Source organism: Chamaea fasciata, unplaced genomic scaffold, assembly GCF_029207755.1.
Source record: "Chamaea fasciata isolate MVZ Bird 193981 ecotype frontalis unplaced genomic scaffold, bChaFas1.0.hap1 SCAF_2, whole genome shotgun sequence".
In the NCBI taxonomy this organism is placed as follows: Eukaryota; Metazoa; Chordata; class Aves; order Passeriformes; family Sylviidae; genus Chamaea; species Chamaea fasciata.
Window position 1 is genome coordinate 53,389,855 of NW_027094087.1, and position 17,142 is coordinate 53,406,996.

The following is a 17,142-nucleotide window of genomic DNA, read 5'->3' on the forward strand; positions in this document are numbered from 1 at the left end:
CTGGAAGAATCTGAAAGAACATGACTACCTGCCTTTGACAAATTTTGAATTTATGAATTTATCAGAAAGTACTGATAGATTATGCCTGCTATTTGAAGCAAAAAAGAATGGGAAATACATCTTTCTTAAAGCAAAATTAATAACTTAGAACAAAATTATTGAGGCACCTTTGAAACATGCCTGGGTTTCTGTCATTTTGCTTTTAGCCTGGAACTGTAGGATAGGCTTTCTGCAACATAGCAGCAAATTCTGCCAGTGAACCAGTAAGCTCAGTTCTTCCCAAACTTGTTAGGTGGCAGAAGCTCACAAGCGATGCTGATCTGACATCCCAGCAACCTGCCTGCAGCTCTCCTCCAGCAGCAGTGTGAGCTTCTTGGGGCTCTGCAGTCTGGACTTGGACTGACTACCTGTAACCAGAGGTGAGAGCAGCACTCCCATGTGCCTACACGTTTGCTGGCACCTTTGTTGGGGTGACAGCAAAAGGAGTGATTGTCCTGGTGAATGGGGCTGTTGACTGAGTTGCTGAATTAAGCTTTCATTACAGAGTTCTGGCCATATGTAGAGAGTTAAAATGAGCAATTGCATAGACAGGCAGAGTGCAAGTAGCTCCTTGGAGTGGGAGGAGGTCCTAAAAAACTTCATCTGGTCCGAAAGGAATTCATCCTGTTTTCTTCTCCAGGGATGTTTTTTTCATCTTGAATGCAGTGGGGATTTGGGTTGTTCCTCATATGACCGGATAGACTTGGGTGAGGTAGAGACACACCAGTCAAACTCCAGCAAACAGCAAAGCAGTCAAAGCCATATACTTTGGAAAGCCATGGGCATTCAGAAAATGTTTTTTTCATTCTGAAAGAGCTTTTTGTTCTTTTCTGATGGGCTTGGCACTTTGTTTTCTTTACTCTTCCTAAAGTATCAACATGTTCATCGAATACTTCTGCCAGCTCCTGCTCTGTCACATCCTCCTGGTTATCCTTTGTGATTTAATTTGCTCCCTTACTCCCTTGCTCCACTCCTTTCAGTGAGTGTCTGCTCTTCATTCTTTCAAAATCCAACTTTAACATAATCTTCTCTTTTAATACATTGATTATTAGTTTATGTGGTTTTTATGTAGTCTCTTGCTATTCACGTCTATCTTCAGTAAGGTAACAACAGGGAACAGGCAATTCTATACAGATCACAGATCGTTCCTACTTTACAAATTGATTGCCAAGACAATTGTTTTAGTGAGGCAGCCTTTGGTCTGTCTTAGAAATATTGCTGCAACCCATCATTATCTATGAAGACACAGGCTAATATTCCCGGTAGGTATGTTGCTCACTAATTGGACTCATCTCAGACTATTTACAAGCCCTCAGTATGTTTTGTTACTATGTTTTGTAATCCTTTTGCTGTAGTAGATACCATAGAAGGTTATTCAGATATTATTTTCTTTTCCGCATATTAAATGAAAGAAAAGGGAGATTATGGGTCTCTGAGAAGCCTGTGAATTAATTTTATTCTACCTCTGGTGTTAGCATGTTTGCATTCTTGGCAACTGAAAGTCTAACAAATTGTCTGTTTGAGAAGTGGAGGTTCTAAAATCATAGGCTGTTATAGTCCTGAGGGAATCTTAAAACACAGGCAGAGACTGGCTAGGAAAAGGAAAGGAAAAATTTGTGTCACTGTTTTAACAATAGACTTCTTTCATGTGGAGGACCTAGATGTCTGTTAATTACTAACTGGCTTGAGGGTTTTGGAATCTGGCCCAATATGCTGAAACTCTTAACCATCCACTGGCTGGCATTTTCTTCAAGCTCTGCATTTGGAAACTGGTAATGCAATGGATTTCATCTTTACTGACTGTTTACGTAGTGGAGACGTTTTAAGTTTCAGCCACGTTTCTGCTGTATAGTCTCAGTGTTCATTGCCAGCAAAGATTCCAGGCAGCTGTGTGAGCACAGAAAGCAAGGACTGCTTTGGATGTTAGGTAATGTGGGACCAAGCTGAGCAGCATGTGCTGCCTTTGCTGTGGCACAGCCCCACCACACTGATTAAGACCTTAAACTCTGCCCTCTAATTTTGGGTGACATGAATGAATTAACAAAATCTGAAAGCCTATGATTACAAGTGCACTTGAAAGGGCCTGAGATCTCTGGAAACCAGGCAGTAGATGTGTATGATGAAAGGAATCCAAAATAAATGGATGCCTAAAACCCTTTTTATCTTCATTTTTCATGTGAACACAGCAGTATATTTATCTGAAAGAAATTTTCACTGGTACTTTCTGAAGTAAGGCTTGTGGTTGTAAAGTATTCCGACCCTTTTGACAGCTCTTTGTGGGTTTGCCTGCAGGGTAAAATATGCACACAAACTATTTTCATTAAAAGAACACGTAGCAGACGTTAAGCGATCTGCAAGAATTAATGAATTTGTGGTGTTCCCACTCTGAAGAGATAATCTGTGGGGACCCCTACAACTTCATTCTGATTTGCCTTTTAACTTTTAGATCCAAGTGTGGAGGCAGCTGCCCTTGTGGTGCCAGCTGATAGAAGGTTGATGGGCTGGTGCTGGTCTTGGTAGCTGCTGTGCAAAGGCCAGAGAGGCAGTGCCTGGTGTAGAACTGGACTTGAACTAATAAAAGCCGTCAAAAGGAGGCATAGGACAACGATCTGAAGTCATTATTGTGTGTGGTGAAATAACCGCTTTCAAATAAAACGGAAACCTGTAAGGTTTCTAATGTACTAAAGGGGATTTGACTAAACCTTGGAAAACAGGGTAGATATGTGTTGTGGTGTGGAGGCTCAACAATAGAGCTCTTCATAAGAATATTCTGGACTAAACAGTCCTTAGTCACAGCTTCCTGTGGGAAATTAATTTAGTTGAAGAAAATTCTACTTTTTTGTTGATTTTTTTCCTTGATCCAGTTCAATGTACTGCATCAGCACTTGGTTTGACTTAACTTAGTAGAGGTGTGGAACCAGCAGTAAGGTGTGCAAGACAGGAGGAGCAAGAATGGGAGAGAGTACAGTCATGTTAATATTTATTTCATTTGGGTTTGTTTATAAGCGTTTTGAAGGGTCGGGGAAGCCACAGTCCCCTCAACATTTAAAACTGACACTTTCAAAGAAAGAAACAGTCCAGATGTCCCTGTGCTTCTTGGATTGCCCTGTTCTTTTGTGGCATTACTCAGGGGACTGGTTGGGGTTTAAAAAAAAACAACAAAAAACCAGCAAAACCCCCAAACAAACAAAAATCCCCCCCCAAAATAACAAAACAAGCAAACAAACCCCCAAACAAACAAACAAAACACCCAAACAAACAAAACCCAAAAAAACCCCAAACCAAACTGACAAAAAACCCAAAAACCCAACCAACCAAAAAAGGTAAACAAAAACAAACAAAGCAGCCCCACAAAAACTTATTTGGCTCAGCTATTTTTATCTGAATAACTTTTCCCATCTAATTTGCTGTACAGCTACTTGCTATTTGTGCTTTTCTCAGGGAATTGGAGGTGGCCTGAGTGCAAAATGAGCATCTGGAAATCAATGGATTGCTTTCTAATTTTATTGTTGGTGTAATTTATCTCAGTTTAAAGTGTTTGAGCCAGCTAATTCTATAGTATGAGCAAAGTGATTGTATGAGGAGTATACCTATCATATCTAGGTTATTTTAGATGGTCTAATCACACAGCAGAACCTGGACCTCTCTGTGTTCTCAGTTGTGCTGGATCAAAATCCCCTCCTGCCTTTTTACCGACAGTGGAGACAAATGGGTTTCTCTCATGAGTGCTTACATTTAACTTTATTACCTTTTTTCCCTGTAAAATTGTTGAATGGCCAAAGAAGCTGCATTGCAAATAAAATGAACCAAAGACGCTGTGTTGAAAATATGTTTGACATTCTTTCACTAAGGGAACTGTGGGCACAAATCTTTGTAACCCTTTCTTCTTAAGAAAAAAAACCCAACATTTTTTTCTTAAGAAATGTTACCCCAGTGACTCCCGTGTATGAATTTGGCATTCCTCTCACAGAAGTGGATACATATGCTATTTGTTACAAAGTAATCACAATTTAGATTGCATTCAGGCTGGCATTAAAAAAAAAAAAGAAAAAAAAAAAGCGCTTTAGTAAGATTAAATGCTTCTAGACACATAAATTTAATGTGCATTTAAAAAAAAAGTCCACCAAACACTGCTATTTATCATAGTGAAATATGCTGGATTGGTTTCTGTCAAGTTTGTGATGAACCAGTTACTTCAGAAGTCGTTTGGTAGCATAATTTGCCTTCACTTAAAACAAAGGATAATTTTTAAGAATGAAATTATTTTGTTAACAAGTTTGTAGCAAGCTGTTACAACCCTTGCATTAACAGATCAAGATGTGTGGTTGCAACCTGGGTGTAGAAATCAGCAAAAAGGGACAGAATTTTTTTTAAACTGTTTTTGCTGCTACATATTTTAGAAATATTTTAAAATTGCATCCCACCCCAAGAAAATGTTCATGATTGGATGGAATTTTTTTCCTTTAGCTCTTTGAATATTGTCCATATTGATAGAGGTAGTTCAAAAAATTTCACACAATTTACATTTAGTAAGTGCCCCACACTTCTCACTTCTCCAAAAGCTGCACTTTTAGGGGAGGTGAGAGGGATTTGTTTGTTTCTGGCTGTTAAATTTTCATGGTGCCCAGCAGGCTGATGCACCTCCCTCTGCAGTCATGTCATTCCTAGAACTGATGCAAGGGAGGTGATGGCAATAAGGGCTAGAATTCTCATTTTGACAGCAATGTGTCCTTAGAGCACCTTGATTAATTGTGAAACAACATTTTAAAAATATTTTACAGTATGAGTTGAAAACACCCCTTCTGATAGCACAGATTTGTACCTTGTTTTTCCTGCTGCAAGAGCAAATAATTAAGATGGAAGAAAGTAATACCGCATAACTGGATTTTGAAATGTAGGGACAGTTGTGTGACAGCCATCAGACCTTTGGGTGGATTTTCTTAAAGATCCTGTGTCAATATATTACAAAGGCACTTGTAAAAATTTATACATACAAATTTACTGGAGCAAAAATACAGTTTGTTTGCTCTTAAGTGTGGGAAGGAAGTTGTGTGCAGCTTTTTAAGTCAAGGCACTGGAGACTGCTGAATATGGAGAGATTAATATTATGTGGGAAGGGTTCACTTCCAGCAGCTGTAGTGTCCTGACCATTCAGCTCTTTGTTTTGCCTATTTTCATATGTCAGCAGGGAGGCACAGCTGTATCAGCTTTCCCTCTTCAAGTGTACCTTTTAATTGTGTACTCCCACTTTCTGCAGTTCACTGGCAGTCAGACAGCTCTCTCTCACTTCTTCAAATAATTGTTTTGGACTACCAGTTCCTGGTGGTCATTCACTACCTGTTACTTTTGGCTACATGAGAAGCTGTCTGCAATATATGATTTATTTGTTGTTAGAAGTAAGCACAAAATTGAACCTTATAGAGTGGGTGCAGGACTGCATGCTGGTTGTAGTTCTCTGTTAGGGCAAATATTGTGTATGTCATATAATCCCTGGGAAAACTCTATGAAGGGTGGGGGGAAGGGTAAATTTATTTTTTTTTTTTTTTCATGAATTAGTTTAAGTAAGTGAGCCAAATAAGGCTGAACCTTCTAAATAAAAGCTTATTACTAAGAAATGGTGTTGACCATTGGTCCTATTTCTTATCTGCAGACCATTAACAGGTCTTGTCTTTTACATTACAATCCATGTTTGGGTCTGTAACTGCTTGCAACATTTGTACTGCTCTGTTTGCAAGGATCACACACAGCCTTGGGCACAATATGGAGGTGAAAGATATAGTTTTTTAGGTTGAAGGCAGTTTAAATGAGGACAGGTTTGAATGTACTCTGAGGTCAAGCTGGCTTGGTGGTCTTTAGGTTGTGTGTTGTTTGGGGAAGTTTTTCCCTTCAAGAAAGCAACATTAGCGTGAGGAGGTACACTCCCCTACAATTGTTCCATGTGCCACCCTTTTGTCAGGGAAGGGAAGATTCTAGCAGATTTGCAAAGGTATCCTTATGCTATTCTGGTTTCCTGGGCAGCAGTTAAGTGTTAGTTTAAAATGCACAGAGATGTTATCTATTGTTTTTCCTCCCTTGCTGTAAACTAAGTGTCTCCTCACCAGAGTTCCTAAGGTCTCAACACAGGTCATCAGGCCATGGGAGAAGACTGCTGCTAAAACTTGAGGGACTGAGCAAATCTCTCTGCAATGTGATGTGCTGCTACATCACTGATCCACTTCCAGCCCTGCGTACAAGAGTGTCTCCCAAAGCTGGGGAACAGCTGAGGATGTGGGAACACATGGCTGTCTGAAAAAGATACAAATACAAAAAGAGGGTTTCAGCAAAGGGAGAGTCACATCTTGATTTAGAAATGGCTCCAGGGCAACAGCCTATGTATATAGGAATAAGTACAAGTAAGTTTTATAAGGTGATTACAGAAAACTCACTGGATTTTCTTAAGGATTTAAGACTAATAAGAAGTTTAAAAATACCGGGAGAAAAAAGAACAGTTACATTTGTCTGATGGCTGTGCTAAAGTTGTCAACAATGGTGCTGAAAATACAGAACTGTTCTGTACTTCTGTAGTGAGAACGAAGATGAATATTACAAATAATCACATATCTGTGAACAAATCCATCATATTCCAGCAGTAAATAAAGACTGAAAGAACACTCTTGAAAATTCATGGAGACAGATTTTTTTTTTATGTCTAATGTAAAACTCCAAAATTTTAAGGATTGTCATGAAGCAAAATATTCAACATGATTAATAGAAAACATATTATAAAATGTCTTGTATTTCTGTTAGATTATGAGTTTGATGTATTCTGGCTAAGAAACTCAGTCTTGAAAATATTGCTGTCAAGAATATTTAAATTGATATATAATTTTTGACATTCAGTCATTGGATGTTTGTTTGCAAAAAAAAAAAAATCCCCCAATGAACACACGGTTGCAAGAAAATGCACAATCCTTTCTGACAGTTTTATCTAGGCCATGCAGAGTGGAAATATGACAAATGATGGCATAGCCTCATGTATTTGATTGAATCAAAGAGCATGTTGGCTGACTCTTTTGAAAGACGGACTCAAAGCTTTGTGAAGTTAATAACCATGGGAAGAGGCTGGATATGCCTTAAAAGATGAGGAACAGTATCTGAAAATACTTCAAGGTGTCAAGACTCATGGGCTACAGGCAGTGGACAAGACAGTCCCTATAGATAAGTGGTAGCCAAGAGCTGACAGGAGTTGAATACACTGAATGCAGAGTGGGAGATTTCTTTTGCAGTATTAATGATCTCGCTTCTGTAAAACAATCAGGTTTGATGGGTTATCTTCAAGACATTTTTAAATTGAAGTCAGTACTGGTTATAAGTGTCAGAAAACTGTATCTGTACACTTAATGTAGGTGGTGATGAAGAAGTAACTTCTGAGTTTGAAGTGATTCAGTCATATACCTATGTGTGAATAAAATGGAGAGCCTTCAAAGAGCACATGTTTGCAAACACAGGAATCACGGTGGCAGGGAGCAGAAAGTAGAACAGAATATGAATTTTCTAGAAAGGGAAAAAAACCCCAAAACACTGAAAGTGGTAACTAATTAACTGTTGCATTATGTTATTAATGGACTTCACAGATTCTCCAGCACTTGAAATTTGTGTCAAGATACCAAATCTTTAAAAAAGCTCCTCTTGTTCGAGAAGCTGGTAAGCTTCCAGAAACCAGAGTAAATCTTTGAATTTTAAAAACTCCTTTGCTGGTAGTAACAACATTCATTTATTATTTTGAGAAGAACAAAAAAAATTTATTTCAAACTTATTTTAAATCCAAATAAAGTCTGATTTCATAAGTGTAGGAATCATACAGAACCTGTTCTTAGTTTTGAAAGAAAAGCCAGTCTGTGTAAACTGTCACAGAGTCATACTACTTGTTACTTTTGAACTTCTGTGTCATCTGTTTTTAGGGTTGTTTTTTGTTTTTTTTTTTTTTTTTTTTTTTTTTTTTTTTAAATAGAAAGCCATAAAAATAGGTAATGTGGTTGTTGGGTTAAATGACAAGGTATTAAATAGCTTACGTTCGCATCTTTGGTTACCTGGCTGCTGTGCAGCTCTCTGGATACAGGCCTTTGTGTGCTGAAATGTTTCAATGGAAGTTCTTATGCTTGTGAAAGTAATTTCATCCCATGATGACAGCTAGGAGAGACTGTCTTGCTGTGGTCATGGAAAGTTGAACTGATACGACTCTTGCTGGGTGACCTTCTCATGGGATTCTGCCTGCTCTCAGAAAACAAGCCATTTCTTTTCCACTTGGGTGGAAACTCCAGAATTTGCAACAATGCCAGACATAATTTTGTGTCCTTATTAGCACTGCAGTTCTGAAAAAAACAGTTTTGAGTGTTTTCTCTCTGAATTCTGCTATTGGGCCTGCAGCTCTCATAAATTCAAGGAGCTGCATGCTTGTATATTAGAAAATATGTTCTGGAGGTGATCATGCTCAGATAGCATCTAGCTAAAAAAATATTGTTTGTTTCCAAAGATAGTAGATAACTTCTCATGTTTGGGATGATCCAGCTTGAGGCTATTTTTTCATTTGAGAAGTGTACGCCTTACTTATTTTCAGTGTTCAATATGACTTTTGTAAGTGGATGGTAGCAGGCTTTTACGCTTCAGAGTAAAAGGTGTAGATTTTGATGGCAGATAAAGTTATTTTGTGAATGCACACTGCAAAAACACACACAAAGAAGAAAACTATCAGTTGTTTCTGTGGGAAGGGAACAGGTATGTGAGTGACCATTATCATGAAAAAACTGATTTCTGAAACTATTTTCAGAGGGTGTGACAAAGTTTGTGAGTATAGATCTGTGTGGTGTGTGATGTTGAAGCTGTCAGATTTCATTAGGAGATGTCTCGAGGAATGGTGTTTGCCAAGATTTCCATGAGTATATTTGACCTGTTACAACCTATATCTCTAGAGCTTGCCATTTATGTCAGGTGGTGAGTGGTTTTCTTCCAGGTGTCCAGAGCCTGTCAGGGATCTCCACTGTTGAGGCTACACAGAAATGGAATTGAATCAAAGCACACCCAGGTGCCAGAGCTGCTCTCCCTCCAAAACAGAAATTGTCCTGAAGATGAACACACTGCTCATGTTGGTCCTTGTTCAGGACAGACTTGGTCAAAAAATGCCAATCTGCAACATGCCTGCTGCCATTTAAGGACTTCAAGGCATGTCCCTGGTGTATTAATTAAAACAAAAGGAACTCAGCCCTTTATTGGACATTTTGTAGTTGCATGTGTCTGACATCATAATTCATTTATAATGTCAGTTGTTAGATGGATGGGGAGAGCAGGCTTTTTAGTAGTGTGGGAATGTGCATGGTTAGGTTTTCCCCACTGGGGAGTAACAGTATTGGACTTCAAAGGCTATCCATTTTTTGGCCAGAATGGACTACAGAGGTTCCTTCCTGGGACCAGAAAAATATGTTACTAAAATCTGAGATAGGGGCTTTGTGACAACAAGGACTGTTCACCACCTAACAGGAAGATAAATTAAAGTCATGGTAAAACACTTACTGTGGGACAGAAAAGTGCAAACACTTTGTGTTTCATCAACTGGCCATGAATCTGTCACATGAAGGCAAATATGTTTGCATCTGACAAGTGATGAATATTCTTAATTGTTTGTCAGGAGGAATGACTTTGGGATACTTGTGAAGACAATCTCTCCTTGTGCAACTTGAGCTTGATGAGTTCTTAAGGTTCCCAAACCTTTTCCAGTATGTTAAACTAATGTTGTTGCAGGATGAAACCAGTAAAGAGCAAAATGTGAGAAGTTGTGGGTTCTCTTTCTTCAGGGAAACAGTGTTGGCCACCAGAGGTTTTCTTCTGTGATTTTAGGCAAGTCAGGGCGTTTCAGGGCAACACTAGTTTAAGTATACCAGCCATTTTTCAAGAATTATAGTAATGCTTGGGTTTCATTATTTGAGACTGAGAAAGAAAGCCCACTGTAATTCTTCATCTGAAAACAGCAGTTTAGACTTTTAGCCTAATATTCTGGTTCTGTTTCAACTGTTCTGCATTAGTAGGACTCTTAACCTGCATGAGAAGAGAGACAGAAGTTTGTTGTGTCTGTGGGCATCGTCTCTGGAGGCCTGCCTCACACAAACTGCAGGACTGTTATCCCAGTCTGCAGGAAAAGGACACAAGTAAGCTGAGTACTGCCTGCTGTGTTTGCTTGGGTTCCATCACTGTAGTGTCAAAGCACCTTATGGTTTTGAATGCATAAATTTTCCAATGGGGACACTAAGTGGCTTTTCCAAGATCACATAGTGTGACATAAGTAGGAACTATCTTTAGGTCTGAACTCATCTTCTTCATGGGTATAACACCATGCCTCTATATGGAACTTTCTGGTAGTACTTGTTCCCTTGTCTAGGGGTGACCACCTGAAAAATACAATGGTTCTGCAGGTAAAGCCTGACTTTGCTGCTCTGAAGAAGGAACTAACTGGAATGCAATAAGTTGATGCTGGAGCTTGTCTTGTTTGGTCCTTCATCTACAGGAAATAGGAGTCTCTGAGCTGACTTGACAGTCAGAAGCAATTTTAAGCAATCTGTTGTATTTGAGTATAGCAGAAGTGATTTAAGAGTCCCTGGTAGAAGGGGAATAGTGCCTCTTTGGGATCTTTAAAGTGAAAGGTGTGTAACTCCACATCACAGTGATTTTGGATGATGCTTGAGGAAACCTCAAAGGTGCTAGCTGCCAGCAGAATAGAGTAGTCCTTCCTCTGGTATATGTTTCTTTTTCTACTTTGTTCTTGGTGTCAGCCCCTCTTAAAGATAGGATTTAATAGATCTTTTTCTGGTCCAGAATGATGATTCCTATCTCCTGGTTTTCTTTAAAGTACATTTTAGAGTTCACACCTTTGGGTGTTTGCTTGGTGCCACCTCAGTTTCCTCATACTAAATTGGGTGTTACAGTGAGTGGCTCACAGGAGCATATAACTTGTGTTATAAATTTAACTTAATTTTGTTTGTCTGCAAGTCATCTTGAAAGCATCTGATGAAGCTTCTGTAGTAGTGGTCAGCAAAAGAAAAGTCTTAAATCGCAAATAGCCTTCCAGCTTGTCAGAAACAGCCACACATTGTGTGTCAAGAAATTACAGACATCAAAGGGCCCAAATGTTGATCTGCCCAACATCTTCACTGCATGTCACCATTGCTGAGGTGAATGTACACTAACACAGCTTTCAGCTTCAAGCTCTCCTAGGAAGTTTGAAGTTCTGCTTAGGGGTGCTCTGTTGTCTTTGTCCTGCAAGGAAGTTGTAGGGAATAACTATAGGGTTTTTATGCATTAGTGAGCCTGGTGGAAGGGGATGTCTTAACCTGCAGTACACTGTGCTGCCTATCATTAAGAAAAGTGCATGGTGAAGTTATGTGGAGACAAGTAACTAAATTCAGTACTTTCAAGAAGATTAAACACTACTAATTAATTAAACAATATTAATGTTGTTTGACTGTTTTGAAAATGGGAGATCACAGATAAATGCTTTTATATGCTTAAAAGAATTTTTCAATTCCATGAAGAAAAGCAGTTTTTTAGTGTGCTGCAATGGAAACTGCAAGATTGGTACACATGTGATGAGTAGTTTTAGGTCTTCAGCAAAGCTCTTTTTGTTGCATCTCTTGAAACAGTCTTTCCTCTTCCCATTTTTAATTCTGTGAATGAACCTTAAAGAAACAAACTAACAGGGCCACAAGGGTGGTTGACTGTACCGAACTGGGATAGAAGCAGTTTGGAGAGGTGAAATCTTTAATTATTTTAAAAATACCTGCTTGGCTCTTCAGGCAGTCACTGGTTTTGGGGGGCTAGTTTCTGTTTGCATGAGTCTGCAGGTAAAATCATGATGTTGTCATGAGTTTACTGTTCCTCCGCTCATAAAAGTGGGAGTGGAGTTATGGTTCTTATTTGTGTTTTGTGTTGGGACACAGTAGATAAGGGGCACAATTAACATTTTATAAGTGACTTTAGGGCAGACATAAAAATTTAATGTGCTATATTTTTCAGCTGTTGGGCTGTAGTAACCTTCTGTTTAGACACAATTCACTTGGGAGTGGGAATGCTCAAGGAAAGGGATTAATTTTAATTAACTTTCTCTAATGATGGAGCTGGATGCCTTTAAAAAGAGTAAACTTTAAAATACGCTGGCTTGTACATAAACTATTAATACACAAATGTTTCTGCTAGAAAGGCGAATGTCAGTGCTTGGTTTCTGGAGTGATTGTACACGTGAATAACATATTCAATAAAAAACTCATGAGCAGTTTATAAGAGCTATTGCAGATCTTAAAAACCCCCAAAACTCCAACTAAACCAAGCGTCATCTTAGCAACTGTTATTTGCATTAAATAAATCAGGAAGGAAAAGGCCATATGTTCTTAAAAGCACTAGAGGGAGCTAGGAGGAAGAAAAGGGGAAAATAATTGTTGAAGACATGTCTGCATTTTTAGGAGTAGCTTATATAAAGCATCCATTTAAATCCTTCCACTCACTTCAGCTAAAATGCAGCTACAGGTCAGCCACTGCATCTTGCTGCTCTCTTTTCCACACTTCACTGAAGAAATTTCCATTTTCTAGTCCCAAGAGAGGCCAGAAGCTTTGCTGCTTTTTACATGGCTGTAGGGAAAACCACTGCCTCCGTAGACTGTACCTCTTTTCTTGCCTTGTTTTGTATTTGGATGAGCAGCCAAATAATAATTTGCCTTTTGGTGCTGGTAGCTGTTTTGGGGGGGACTGATATACAGGCTCAGTTCCAAGCTTTTCTCCGTCCAAGATTACATGGAGAGAAAGTGTGTGTGTTGTATGTCTGTATTTGGGATCTACTTGATGAAGAAGAATTTATTTGCATTAAGATGAAGTGGTCACATTGCTCTTGCAGGGATCTGAAGAAATTGAGTATCTGTGAACTCGCAGAATAACACAGAAGTACAAAGTTACTGTAAAGCATCTCATTTCATGAGGTTTTAGAAGTGTTGTTGGGCGCTTTTTGTATTGGTCCGCTGTAAAGCTAAATGCTTTGAGTTAAAGTGTAACAGCTTTACAATGCAGATTATATAAATTACTTGTTTTTACTTTCCATCCACCCCAATGAACTGCCAAAATGTTGACATCTTGGGATTTGTAAGAATAGCATGAAATCCTGCGGGGGTGTTATTTAGTTTTCAGGTTTTGGAGGGTGGGGGAATCTTTTTAGTATGCTAAAGCTTCTCCTCTTAATATTCAGCATTACACAACTAAACCTGTTGCTGTGGAGAACTGAATTTTGATGGCCTGGGGCATTGAGCAATTTGGGGGGAAGGAAGGATGTTGTTGTTGTTATTATTATTAGAGGCTGCTTAGGGCTTTGGAATGCTGGAAGTAATCTCAGAGGAGGTAGACAGACTGGAAGTGAATGATTAAATAAGCAGAATTAATATATATATGCCATGTGTTTATCATCTGCTGCTGTAATTTGTTGCAATTTCACTCATTGTTGAAGTTCCCTAATTTCTCTTTTCCACATTAGAAAATAAATGGAAGGGGCAGGAAAAAGCAACCGAAGTTTTCTTCCTTTGGTCTTTATTAGATGGAATGATTTTAAGTTATGAAAACAAGGACAAACATTTCTCAAAAGTACTTTAACCATGCTTTAGCCCGAGGACTCTGCTCTCTTTAAAGGAAACAAATATAATCAAATTTAAATATGTGGAAGCTGGAGTACTTTAGCAGTGCAGTGATTTTTTTTTCCACGTACTTTGAGACTGTCAAGATTTTTTTTGTCTATTTATAATTACATCATTCTAGATTTTAGATGGCTACAAATTAAGAATTGAAGAAAACATTTTTGGAAATATTTAATAACCTCTTGACAACAAAAAAAAACCCCAACAAACAGATAAGAGCACCAAGTAATTATGGCTTAATTCCTATTGAATGGTTCAGGGTCTTTTCCTGTCATCTGAGAATTAGCTCTACTTAAGATGAAACAGAGTATTGGAATAGCAGAGAATCTTTTTCTCCCCTGCTCCTTTAGCTACCGTGCTTTGCAGTTTCTTCTACTGCAATGCAGGGATGGAGGCAGGTGGGTTTCTTGCTCTCCTGCTATGTATAGGGCTCCTATTAAAGCCCTAAAATATTTCCTCAGGTAGAAAATGGACAAAGTTGAACTGTAATTGAGTGCAAATCCAATTTATTGCTCTCAATCAGAAAAACAAGCATATTTAGTCTGAAACAGAGGATTGTTACTTTGTAGATAAATTTCCTATACTTCCAAAGAACAGGGATACTCAGAATGGTCTGGGAATACTTTCTGGAGTATTTGTGATACACAAATTATCCCCTCATATGCAACTAAAACAGCTTTTTTGTGATACTTCAGTCTTTTTTTGTGATAGTTCGATTTCAGGGTAACACCTACCACTGTTGAACTCCATGGTTCAACAAAAAGTTGGGGGGGGGCGGTTATCTGTTGAAGTGATGGTGTATTTACAATGGAAAATATATATTTTCTCTTGGGACAGGTAGGGGGAAAAAAAGTTTTTCTCTTAAAAACACACAGTGGAAGCAGTGATGTACTTTGATTGTTGTGTTGTGTTGCCTTAGGAAATGCCATTACCTTCATAAGTAGCCCAAGGGCATAGTGTTTATCATTTGACTTTCACTGTTTACCCAAAGGCTGAGGTATCTGATAAAAAAGAAAGGGCCAACACCACAGTGGGTGTGAGGTACCACAAGCACCCCTTCCCTCTCCCCACCCAGCTGGGACAGAGCAGGGCACCCTTGAAAATATGCCCAGTGCCGGTTCTTCTCCCCAAGTCTTTCATGCCACGACACATCTGTGCAGATTGTTTATGTGCCTCCTGAGCTTTGTGGAGAAGGAGGCTGCCTCGAAGAGTGGCTCATCCTGTTCAGAGCTTGGTGTCTAGTGTCCTTTGCTGAGCTCTCTGTGGACATGGCCTGGAGAGGAAATCTGGTCAGTGGTGGCTAATGCAAAGCCTTTAATTCAGTGCTGGAAGAATATTTCACAAGGGTTTTGTAGCAGAAATTGCCACTTGGTGTCACTTGTTGCGGTGCTTTCTGGTGCAGCAGGAGCAGCACTAATTAATGCCTGTTCCCAGTGCTGTTCAGGGCAATTCAAAAACACAGGGCTGCAGGATCTTGATGATCTCTTAGGGAAAGTGTGAGCAGAAATGGTGATGTGCTTTACAGGTAAGTTGAGAGTACAAATCTGCTGATCTAAGGTTGGCTTGGTACATCCTGTGCAAAGGCAGCAGCAAATGCAGGGAGGTTAAGGGAGCAGGGATGGCTCCTGCCTCTCTGAGCCCAGGAGGGACAGGCGAGTGGCTCTTCAAAGTGAAGATTTGGGATATTCCTGTGTGCTTCAGTTCAGAGCTGGCATTGCAGGCAAAGGCTGGTAGCCCTTTAAAAGGTGTCTGTTTCATCTGTGTTCCTCAGAAATGAGGTTTCTCATGCATATTTGGCTGCCTTTAATGTAGGGCTGTGAATAGCTAGTGCAGGTGAGCCTTAAATCAAGATCTGATGCAACTGTAGAGTGCTGCTAACTCCCCAAGCAAATGTAGCATACCAAATTATTTTTAATAATGTAGGACTTTGGCTAGGCTATGCCCTGAGGAAGAAGCGATGGGAGGTAAAGTTTTTCCCCCCAGCTGGAGAGCTTGGCAGAAAGACATGCTGGGCACACATCCCTGCTGGGACTCGGCCAAGATCCAGATGAGGATACATTTTAAATCCCACCTTGTAGTGCCTATAGTAAGGCATCCTTCTTTCCCTGCTCCCAACAGCTGGGGGCAGAGGGGACAGCGCTCTCCATTCCCTTTGGGAATGTGTGGCGCTTGCCTAACAATAGTTGCCGATGGAGAGAAGTGAAGCACTAAATATTCCTTTAATTACATTTTGCAGTATTTGTATGCTTGATGCTGGTATGCTTGTATGCTGGTAGTACTTGTTTCAGAATACTTTATGATTTTTTTCCCCCCATCACATTAGCCTTTGAAAAAGTACTTTGGGCTAATGTTTTTCTTTGTCAGGATTGAAATTTTGCTCAGAGTATACTGCAGGTCAGGGGCTTTTTTGATTCCCTCAAGTGTTATGCGGAAAAGTATATGGATCTTTGTGTAATAATGTATAGTCAGGCAGGAAGCAGCTTAACTTCAGCTTTTCTGGGCAGGACTTTGCTGAAAGATGTGGTGCTTGAGCGTGTTGATTTTACTATTATCTTGTAACAACAACACGCTGTTGGGCTCCCTTATTTGCATTCCTAACAGGACGGCAAGGTGAATAATTTAATTCCAGCAGCCTACGCCACGTGATGGTGCGAGGACCCGTCAGCGATGCCTCCCCCTGCACCGACAGACTTTGGAGTGGAATGGAAACTTACAGAAGTGATGCGAAATTGTCGCATGTCCTCCCTTAACCCTGGGGAAATCTCTCGGCGGAGCGATCACTTCATCCTTTGCTTTTCCACGTGTTCCTCTGACGTGGAGTTTGGGGGGTGTGTGTGTGAGCCTGTGAGCAAGACGAGTGAGGGAGTGGGAAGCGGGGAGGGCAGTGGGGGAAAAACGCACACCCAGGCACAGAGCTCGTCGGAGCAGGAACAGCGCGGAGCCGGGAGTCCAGCCTCAGGCAGCGGGGAGTGGAAATTTACAGCTGCTTGTGAGCGCCTGTGCATGTCCAAGTGATCCTTTCTGCTCACGCTTTTCCAGAGGCTGGCGGTCGCTCGGCAGGAGAAGAGCGGGAGGCCGAATCGCGGGATCCCTGGTCTCTGCCACTTGTCGCTGATCGGCGGGGGGGAATAAAGCGGAATTAAATGGAGTATCACTGAAGGCGGCTGCTGGCGGCGCGGGCTGCAGGGAGGCGGCAGAGCTGTCTTCAGCACCTGGCCATGGGGCTGCGCTGGGCTGCCTAGGAGCCCCCACCTTTCCACTCGCAGTAAGTGTCAGCCGAGGTGATGTCCTCCGAGCGACGGAAAGTTGGGTGATTTAATGAAACTTTCCTTTTTTTTTTTTTTTTTTTTCCCGGATAGCACTGGCCTTTTGGTAATAAACCGCTTGCCTGCTTGTTCTCGATAGTTAC

The 17,142-nt window shown here is 40.2% G+C and overlaps 1 protein-coding gene across 3 annotated transcripts in view; it reads left to right on the plus strand.

Moving 5' to 3' along the window:
• The first annotated feature begins 401 nt into the window (after positions 1-401).
• CAB39L (calcium binding protein 39 like) overlaps positions 402-17,142 on the plus strand; it is a 59,927-nt gene continuing 43,186 nt past the window's right edge. The window contains exons 1-2 of one of the 3 annotated variants that reach the window (XM_066176142.1): positions 402-419; positions 16,773-16,998. The gene's annotated coding sequence lies outside the window, so the exon portion shown is untranslated. Of the gene's footprint in view, positions 420-16,432; positions 16,562-16,603; positions 16,999-17,142 lie in introns of those variants that run through there. The other 2 variants (XM_066176141.1, XM_066176140.1) reach the window with 2 other exon arrangements.